General features: G+C 41.4%; 1 long non-coding RNA gene across 1 annotated transcript in view; it reads left to right on the top strand.

The window, feature by feature from the left end:
- Window positions 1-3039: 3039 nt before the first annotated feature.
- Window positions 3040-10205, top strand: part of LOC132657269 (uncharacterized) — a 31151-nt gene continuing 23985 nt past the window's right edge. Inside the window, exon 1 of the long non-coding RNA XR_009595157.1 lies at window positions 3040-3275. This is a non-coding gene — a long non-coding RNA (uncharacterized LOC132657269). The remainder of the gene's footprint in view (window positions 3276-10205) is intronic.

Here is a 10205-nt window from a genome sequence, read left to right as displayed (position 1 = left end):
TTAGTAATAAATGGCTGTTCTTCAGTTGCTAACATTGTGTCCGACTCTTTGTGACCCCATGGACTGCAGCTAGCCAGGCTTCCCTGTCCTTCACCATCTCCCAGAGTTTGCTCAAACTCATGTCCATCAAGTCCATGATGCCATCCAATCATCTCATCCTCTGTCGTCCCCTTCTCCTCCTGCCCTCAGTCTTTCCCAGCATCAGGGTCTTTTCCAATGAGTTGGCTCTTCCCATCAGGTGGCCAAAGTATTGGAGCTTCAGCTTCAGCATCAGTCCTTCGAATGAATATTCAGAGTTGATTTCCTTTATGATGGACTGGTTTGATCTCCTTGCTGTCCAAGGGATTCTCAAGAGTCTTCTCCAATGCCACAGTTCAGAAGCATCAATTCTTTGGCACTCAGCCTTTTTATGGTCCAACTAGGTAGTGATTGTACAAGTCAGTTTTGGGGGATTTGAGAGGTGAGTGTGGATATGAGAGCGTCAGGAGCAACTGCTGTCCTTGGGAAGGTGGGGAGCTGGGCTGCAATAAGAAGGGATGATTTAAAGATGCTCCTCCCACTTCACAAGGCTCTTGTAGAGACACTGAATAAGAGATTGAAATGCTTCTAATTTCCTTTTCACTGATGCACGTGATTGGACGTATGCATTTGGAGAGGATGGGTGGAAAGCTGTGCCGACTCTGCTACAAGGACATTTGTGAAGCACGTGATTGCTTTTAAGAACACTAATGCTGTTTTCCTCAGCACTGTTTGCATTTTTGAAGACATGTCTCTGAAATTTAGAAAACCTCATATTAAGATCATTACATTTGTTTTCGATTGAATATCCATTCAAATAAAACACATTTCACTGGAGCATTTTCTATATAGACAATCTAATGTATCCTTTTGGCAGGATAGTAATAATGATTATTATTGTTTTTGACCTATGAAAAATGACTTTGAAGTTGGCTCGACCATTTTGGAAAAATAACTATTTTAGATTTTCTGAAATGGAAACAGATGCTAATATTTTATTGTATGAGTTATTTCTATATATTATGAGAAAATATTTCACTTCAGTTGTGTCCAACTCTTTGTGACCTCATGGACTGTAGCCCACCAGGCCCCTCTGTCCATGCGATTCTCTAGGCAAAAATATTGGAGCGGGTTGCCATGCCCTCTTCCAGGGAATCTTTCCAACTCAGGGATCGAACCTGTGTCTCTTATGTCTCCTGCATTGACAACTGTATTCTTTACCACTAGCGCCACCTGGGAAGCCCCTGATATTTAACTTACCTGATGTAAAATTAAATATTTGAAATTATGATGTGGCATTTAGTAAGATAAAGCAGGCATTGTAGTAACATGAAATATTCAGAAGTATTATCTGGCATTGGCTGTAGTATTTTATAAATGTTAAAATATTTTAATTTTGTTTTGCACATTAAGGTTCTGGTTTGTGTCACTCACTGTATGTACTTTGTGACTGACTTAGTGGTATGGATAGAAATACTACGAATCATTCCCTTAGCATAAGGCAAGGTAAAACTTAAAGAATGCAAATCAAAATATTAATAAGCTGTATTACGTGATATTCAGAATGGGGACATTTAGTTCAGATTATATTGAAAATTGAGCTATTACTTTACAAGCTGGATGATATTAAGAAGCCCTCTTTGTATTTTAGTTATTCCTAGTCGCTTAGTCCTGACTCTTCGCAGCCCTGTGGACTGTAGCCCTCCAGGCTCCTCTGTCCATGGGATTTCCCGGGCAAGAACGCTGGAGTGTATTGCCTTTTCCTTCTCTAGAGCCTCTTCCCAATCCAGGGATCGAACTTGTGTCCACTGTGTATCCTGCATTGCAGGTGGATTCTTTAACCACTACACCTGGAGACCGAGTTGGCAGGTGCTTTTCATTCCTCAATCAGTGCGGCTTAGATGTTGCATTAAGCAGTAAAGAGACTTTTGTGTTTGTATGTAAAGGGATAGTATTGCAGTAAGTATACTGGCTTCTAAGGAAGAAGGTATTTGTCTTTAATTTGTGCAACATTTCCTAGCTCTGTCTAGGAGAAAATCAACAGCTTTCCAGAGAGCAATCGCCTTGCCTTGTTAGGTTCACACCCTGTCAGAGCAGGTCTGTTAAATCGCTGGGCAGGAGCACCCTGGAGGCGAAGTGGCAGCAGCGTGCTGTGGTTTCATAACAGTGAAATCCATTCTGATCTGTAAAATTTCACGACAGAGTCCGGCAAGGGTGATACGGGGTGGAATGAAATCTTTGCCTACAGCTGGTGAAAAGAGGCAAAAAAAAAAGAAAGAAAGAAAGAAAGAAAGAAAGAAAACCACTTTAAACAGTATTGATTCCAGAAAAGAGAGAGAGGATATTGGGGGCCATCCAGCTGCCCACCATCTGCTCGAATGTGGGTGATCGAGGGCGACCTGCTTGCAAAGAGAGACAGGTGCCAGGTGACAAACCCAGGCAGAGTGCAGGGAAGATGTGAAATAAACAAGCCGCCCACAGTACCATCTACTTCGGCAATAAACGAACAAGACCCAGTGCTTGCTCGGTGATACACAATACTGCCACGGTAAAGGTGGAGTTTCAAAAGGCTGCCTTGGAACAAGCGAAATAAATTAGTCTGGAAACCTGAGAGCATTTTCAAATCTGGTAAATATTTTTTCTTCAACCGGCTTAGCTTTCCTCCTGGCCTTATTGATGTAACCCATCCTGAAAGGTACATGGCATACACCGAGACGCTAATTAGAGTCTATCTGTAGTTGTAGTTTAAGAAGTAAAAGCAATAACAAGCTTTTCTGAGGCCAAAATTTCATATTGAATGAGCCGGGTAAAGAACATGGATACGATGACTCAAGGGCTATGACTTTTGTGAAGTGAAACATAGAGAAACATTTTCTTATGGTTTATTTCCAGTAAGTTTAAGTTCAGTATCTTCAAGATAATTATCAAACAAATTCCCATTGAACGTTTTCTTCTTATTGACAAAGGCATAAAATTCATAAATCTGTAGTGGGATCATTGACTCGATGTACATGAGTTTGAGCGAACTCCAGGAGACAGTGAAGGACAGGGAAGCCTGGTGTGCTGCAGTCCATGGGGTCACAGAGAGCCAGATACAAGTGAGCAACTGAACAAGACAAGGTAGTATTTAATCCAAATATTCTATTTTACAGAGATGGAAGTGGAGATTTATTGCTACAGAAGATAAAAAGAGAGGAGAGGAGGAAGTTGGAGCATGTTATAAGAAGAAGATGAAATAATTAAAATAGTAATTAAAGGTAAGAGAGAACATTGTTCAATTGACCATACTGGGAGCGATCAAAGAAGTCCTCTGACACAAGACTGAGGAATAAAATGCCATGAAACCAGCTTCAGGAACTAACCAAAACTGAGGTAAACCTTCACGTACCTGGGCTGAAGAAAATTAGACTGCCGGATTTTAGAAGCAGGATGAGAGATGTATCAACACGGAAGAGAAATACAGTGTGAAAAGATAGGTAGTTTATGCTTTTTAGAGGAGCTGCTGCTGCTGCTGCTGCTGCTGCTGCGTCGCTTCAGTCGTGACCGACTCTGTGCGACCCCATAGACGGCAGCCCACCAGGCTCCTCTGTCCCTGGGATTCTCCAGGCAAGAATACTGGAGCAGGTTGCCATTTCCTTCTCCATTTTAGTAGAGCAGTTTTTGCCAAAAGAACGTTTTTACCAATTACCCCAGTTCCCATGAGCCAGTCTTTGCCACTGATGCAAACTTGAGTACCGGTTGTATGCGGCTGTCGGGGGTGAACCTGCCCTTTCTCCCCTGCCAGCTATCTTCCTCGCTGGGCTGGTGGTTCTCAGTTAAGGACTGGGAAGATAAATAAACCGTCAGAGTTAACTTTGACCTGACGCTGTGTTTCTCTCTCAATATATTTTCCAGGAGATACAGTGTGGCTTTGGGCACAAAATGTCAAGAAGGGACTCACGGAGTTGCTGACTTTGTCTCCATTCTCTCCCAGCCCTGTAGACTGGATAAGTCTGGAGAAGTTAGAGGCAGGCGATCTTTCCTCAATCCTACTCTTGGCCACAGAGTTTGTAGAACCCTAGGACTCCCTTGAGGAGTTTCTCCATCATCACTTCTGTAATCATAAATTGTTACATGAGCTATGATTTTAAAAACCTGTCCTCTGGAGAAGTATGATGAGAATAGGTGGGTTTTCAAGAATGCCAATGCTATACGGCCGTGCACATTGTGAAACCAAAGGTTTGGTTGACCAGTAAAGGGGGTTACTTGGTTAAAATGTTGTGCATTGTTAAGTAAGACATCTTACACATCATTTCTTAATCATTTCAATACTAGGTGGAACCAAGGAATTTTTCTCCTTTTAGGAACTTCCTTTATAAACTTTTCTCTAGTATAAATGCTTCCAAAGTATATAACATTGATACTAAACTCTTATTAAGGTTGAAGCCGTGACAACAAATACTATAATGAAGTCAAGGGCAAGCTCGGGCTTTAAACCTCATGTGGCTTTCAGACACACAGGACAAATTCGGATGAACTTTTTTTTAGTGATCATTCAATTATAGCAAAAGTAAATAGATTTTTATAAGTGACTGATGTGGAGTAATTTCTAATATATTCTTGTGACTTTTTTCCCAATGGGTAAAACTGTATGTGAGATTCCCATTTCATTCCTTGGCGGTAGCAGATTTATTTTCTCCCTGTGAACAACTGGAAAACTGGACAAGATATGAAAGAAATGCTCTTTCCAGACATTGGAGAGCAGGCAGAAAGGAGACAGATGGGGGAATCTCCCAGGTGCCCTGACTTGTGTCTGGAGCCACATTCCCAAACCAGCGCAAGAGCAAAACTCAAGCAGAGCGCAGCAGGCTCCAGGCCCTTGGGAGGGGTTGGGAGAATAATAGTGGGAGGGCATGAGGGCATCAGAGAGGAGGGCCCCGCAGGGTAAGTGCTGGAAATGCACACAGGGAATCTGGTAAGTCTTGGTCTGAGTATTCAGTTGTATCTGTGTTGTTGAAACCCCGTGAGGTTAGGAGACCAGCATTTACTGTGCCCAGCCCCTGCTGGACCATCCCCTCAGCCCCAAAAAGTCAGAGTGAAGAAGCTTTTCTGACCAGGAGAGTGTTTATTCCACATTCCTAAGTAAGAGAGGGTTTTGACCCAGGCTAGTCTGCTCACAACAAAAACTCATCTCCTTTCTTCTAAAGATACTGTGATATAATGGCATCTTTGACTGATGCTTATTCTGGGCCTTTGTGCCTTAATTATGTCATATTTAATAACCACTCAACTCTGGAAACTGCTCTATAGTTGGATACTGTTATTATGCCCATTTTAACAGCAAGGAAACAGTGGCACAAATAAGAAGGTCTGGGTGTCTTTACAAATGGAGCTGGAATTTTCACCCCAACAGCCTGACTGCAGAGTTCTCCCTCTTGGCAACGGTTTCTCCTCTGCCTGGAAATAAATACACCAGGAGACTGTGCGTGTGTGTGCTTAGTCACTTCGTCATGTCCAACTCTTGCAACCCCATGGACTGTAGCCCTCCAGTCTTCTCTGTCCATTGAATTTTCCAGACAAGAAATCCTGGAGTGGGTTGCCAGTTCCTTCTCCAGGGGAGTTTCCTGACTCAGGGCTTGAACCCATCTTTCTTGGGCTTCTTGAATTGGCAGGTGGATTCTTTACCACTGTGCCCTCTGGGAAGCCCCTATACCAGGAGGTTAACAATGACCATTTCATATGGAAAGTGAAGTGAGAGTCACTCAGTGGAGTCCGACTCTTTGCGACACCATGGACTATACAGGCCAGAACACTGGAGTGGGTAGCCATTCCCTTCTCCAGGGGATCTTCCCAACCCAGGGATGGAACTCATGTCTCCCACATTGCAGGCGGATACCAGCCAAGCCACCAGGGAAGCATAAGAATACTGGAGTGCATAGCCTAACCCTTCTCCAGTGGATCTTCCCAACCCAGGAATCAAACTGGGGTCTCTGGCATTGCAGGCAGATTCTTTACCAGCTGAGCTACCAGGGAAGCCTTGGTTATTTAAAAATTTTCTATATTTTGCTGATATGCATTTTTCAATGTTTCTGAAATTAACATGTTCTGATTTTGTAATAACAACCATTTATTTTTAGAAAGACTGTAACAATCGTTGTGAGTAGTGCATATAGATGCGCTCTTTTTAAAAAGCAATCTGGCAATACGAACTAGAACAAAAAGAAGACTCTTCCCCTTTGTTTTTATTTCCATGAAAAGCAGATATATGTTCCTTATGTAGCAACAAACCATTTAACCCTACTTTTGTATAGTTGTCAAGAATTTAGAGTGATACAGAAAACTTTTCTAATTCCCTTGGTGTTTACGAGTGACTTCGGGCTGCCTCAGCCTCCTCTGTAACTCTAATAGCTCCAGCTTTCTGCTTTGCCAACCATTTTACAATTGTGATCTGGGAACAAGCAGTGAGTGTAACAACGCCAGGGAGAATGTGAAGACTTCTAACTCATCATAGAATCAGCTGAAAAGTGAAAGATGTGTCTATCTTAGTTATTCAGGATAAGGTTTTATGTAATAATTTTTAATTCTCTAAGAAAAATAAATCATTAATGTTACCTCGCATTCAATCAGTATAATGAATAGGCTCAGTTCATGCAGTGAAGCCTGTAAATAAAAGAAGCAAAGCTCACATTTTTATTGGTAATCAGTTATTTCTCTCCTACATTGTATGGTTGCAGAATTGTTTATTGCCTTAGTCTTCAGAAGGTCATATTTGATTGCTGTTTTTAAACCCTCGTTGTTTCAGCTATTAGTTCTTTTGGTTTCTTTCCTCAGTTCATATGAGACAGAACCTATCACTGACTGCTCCCTCAAAAGCTGGCAACGCTTGATCGGCAGACATGCCTATTACTTGAGCAGAAGATAAGAGGGTGAAATTCTTGGAAGATAAAAGCAAGCTTTATTTAGAATGACAACACTGAAATCTTGAAAATCTGGAAATGTTTTCCGATTGAATTATCTGAGAAAATGAAACAATTGTGACTTCTGTGATTTTGGTGAATTATCCCAAGTTTCAAAGAGAATCCCAGGCCATCACTTTAACAAATATTTGTGATATTTGAGTTCCTGTCTGCATTGTTAGCTAAGCTAGAGTATATAACAATGTAATATTCTTTAGATTGCTTCTACATGGATGCAAACGAGTAAAAAGTTCACCCCCGAAAGCGTGCTGGTAGGCTCTGTGGGTAATCTCTAAGAGGCAGGAATCATCTAATCAGTTCTGGGGTTTGAAAATAATAATGATGATGTGAGTTCTGTGGGAGGAAGAGTCAATGCTTCTGTGTCTTCTGCACTTCACACGTTGTATCCCTAGCGCCGACCAGGGTCTCTGCCATCTGCTGTGCTCCCAGTAACTAGACAGCAAAGAAAGAAGGGGACCAGGCACCGCTCCGAAGAAACACTGCTCAGGCTGCATCCACCTCATGTCACAGTTTCTCAAATGAGCAGGAAACTGAATTTTTTGGTTTTTATCCAGGCTCTTAGATGTATGAAAAGATGCCTGAGTATGTTTCCCCAGAATGTTCGGACTTTGGTGATTTGAGGTTTTGTATTTTAATTTTATATGCTAATGACTAGAGTAAAATGAATTTTGAATTATATGACTTCCTAGGGTAAATTAACATACAAACATGCCCATTACCTATGGATAGGTGGCCTATATTTTTTCAAACCAAGAATCAAGATTTAAAATATCTGACCTGACATCCATGTTCTTGGTGGAAAACCAAAGTGTTTAAAACAAGGGTCACTCTTGAGAACCAAGATTTTTTTCTGTCACACTTATCACTTATTTCAATTTTGCATCAGTGTTAATTATTACCTCATGCAAATTTAATATTTTAGCAGAACAGTTACAGAGTCTAGTTAAGTAAGGCTGTTGTAACATAAGTTTAGACACCCCTCAGCTGGCTGAGACAATTCAATACTCAGCAGCTGCAAAATGAGAATGTCAAAACAAAAAAAGTCCAAACAATTTAAGTTATTTTAGGACCAAACATTTTAAAAAGGCAATCAGGCAAAAGAGAAAAAAAAAACACAAATAATATCATAAATATGAACAAGTTTTTTGAGAGACTGAATTCATTAAATTTCCAAGAACCAGGAGCACCTTGTCTCCAGCTCGGGAGCTTGGCTTAAGGCTTGATTTTTTTTATTCAGTAAGTGAAAGTGGCATTACTGATTTATACTTTTTATACAGTCAACTATGTACTTTGAGTCAGAGAAGGCAATGGCACCCCACTCATGCACTGGAGAAGGAAATGGCAACCCACTCCAGTGTTCTTGCCTGGAGAATCCCAGGGACAGAGGAGCCTGGTAGGAGGCCGTCTGTGGGGTCGCACGGAGTCAGACACGACTGAAGCGACTTAGCAGCAACAGCAGCAGCAACAGCAGCAGCAACAGCAGCAGCATGTAGGTCGAACAACCTAATTCCTGCTTTGTCCCTATCTCTGTTTTTCTACCATGACCTTCAAGAATTAGCTATTCATTTTAAAGGCTAAAATCTAAGGCATTGGAGAAAAAAATGGCATATGACAAACCTAGAGAGCATATTAAAAAGCAGAAACATCACTTTGCTGACCAAGGTCTGTATTGGCAAAGCTATCATCTTTCCAGTAATCATGTATAGATGTGAGAATTGAACCATAAAGAAGGCTGAGTGCCAAAAAATTGTTGCTTTCAAACTGTGATGCTGGAGAAGACTCTTGAGAGTCCCTTGGACAGCAAGGAGATCCAATCAGTCCATCCTAAAGAAAATCAGTCCTGAATATTCATTGGAAGGACTGATGCTGAAGCTGAAGGTCCAATAGTTTGGCCACCTGATGGGGAGAACCAACTCATTGGAAAAGGCCCCAATGCTGGGAAAGCTTGAAGTCTAAAAGAGAAGGGGACGACAGAGGATGAGATGGTAAGATAGTATCACTGGCTCAACGGACATGAGTTTGAGCAAACTCCGGGAGATAGGGAAGGACAGGGAAGGCTGGCGTGCTGCAGTCCATGGGGTCACAGAGAGTCAGACACAACTGAGTGACTGAAGGACACCAACGAAGCAGGACGGAGTAAGATAAGGGGCCTAGATAGGTGGGCAGTGTGGGGTGCGGTGTGGCATGGAAGTGCTAAGTTCTCCTCCTCTTCTCAAGGGCAGAGAAGTCACAGGTCCCACAGGCCCCTGAATCCTGAATGATAAACAACCAAAGCCAAAATGATGCCAGTGGATAACCCAGCAGATGCCAGCTGAGCCACAAGACATCAAAGACAAAAACCACTTCCACTTCTTTCTGAGTCTTGTACGCTTTGGGTATCACCCCACTACCAGGATAGATTCAGTCCTTTGAGTGAAAAACATGTGAATTTCCGTGGGTTAAAATTCATGTAGACATTTAGTTGTAGAGCCACAGACTGAGTTTTATTTCACTTTATGTGCGCATCTAGTTAAAACTTCACTGGATATTCTGTTTACAAAACGAAAACTGAAGTGTCTATGTTTTGTCCCTGTGATCGTCTATATTCAGACTTCATGTTCTTTTAACTCTTCTTTTGTTTAAGCTATCTTTTATCACTTTCCAAGGCATGGGGTATTTAAAGAAGTGTTTAAATATATCTTGGAACCATTCTTAGCTGTTCAGCTGTTCTGATTGCTAATGTGATTTCTTGCTCTGTTTAAACAACAGCTGTGGACCTACTGCCCTGTGTTTTCCTTTTGTATTTTAATGCTTTAAGCTGCATCCTAGGAAAATGGCCCTACGGCTATTGCTACGTTATGGTACTGATAAACACAATGGAAACGTGAAGGCGTGAAATGAAGTTAATTTGGTGTCAATGTTCCTATATGTGTAAATACTGAAACTGGCAATGAAACAGCCTCACAGAGATGTGCCCGGACTTGTAAGAACAGATCCCTCAAACACATTAATAAATAAATCGACAAGCATTGAGTGTCACAAGCATAGGTGCTTGAAGCTAATAAATGAAGAAAATGGCCCTTGTTTCTTTCTAGGCATCTATGATCACGGTAAGTTTTTGTAGGAGGTATTTTGTTATATAAAATCAGTAATTCACTTAATGTCCCGTTTGTTCATCCATTTTGCTCCTTTTGGCTTAACATTTGCATTCAGAAGAAGATATTGAAAATTAAATATTCAAGGTATTAGCAT

Source organism: Ovis aries, chromosome 10 (genome assembly GCF_016772045.2).
Source record: "Ovis aries strain OAR_USU_Benz2616 breed Rambouillet chromosome 10, ARS-UI_Ramb_v3.0, whole genome shotgun sequence".
Classification (NCBI taxonomy): domain Eukaryota; kingdom Metazoa; phylum Chordata; class Mammalia; order Artiodactyla; family Bovidae; genus Ovis; species Ovis aries.
The sequence above is the reverse complement of the archived record's forward strand: the minus strand, read 5'-3'. Positions and strand labels throughout refer to the sequence as shown.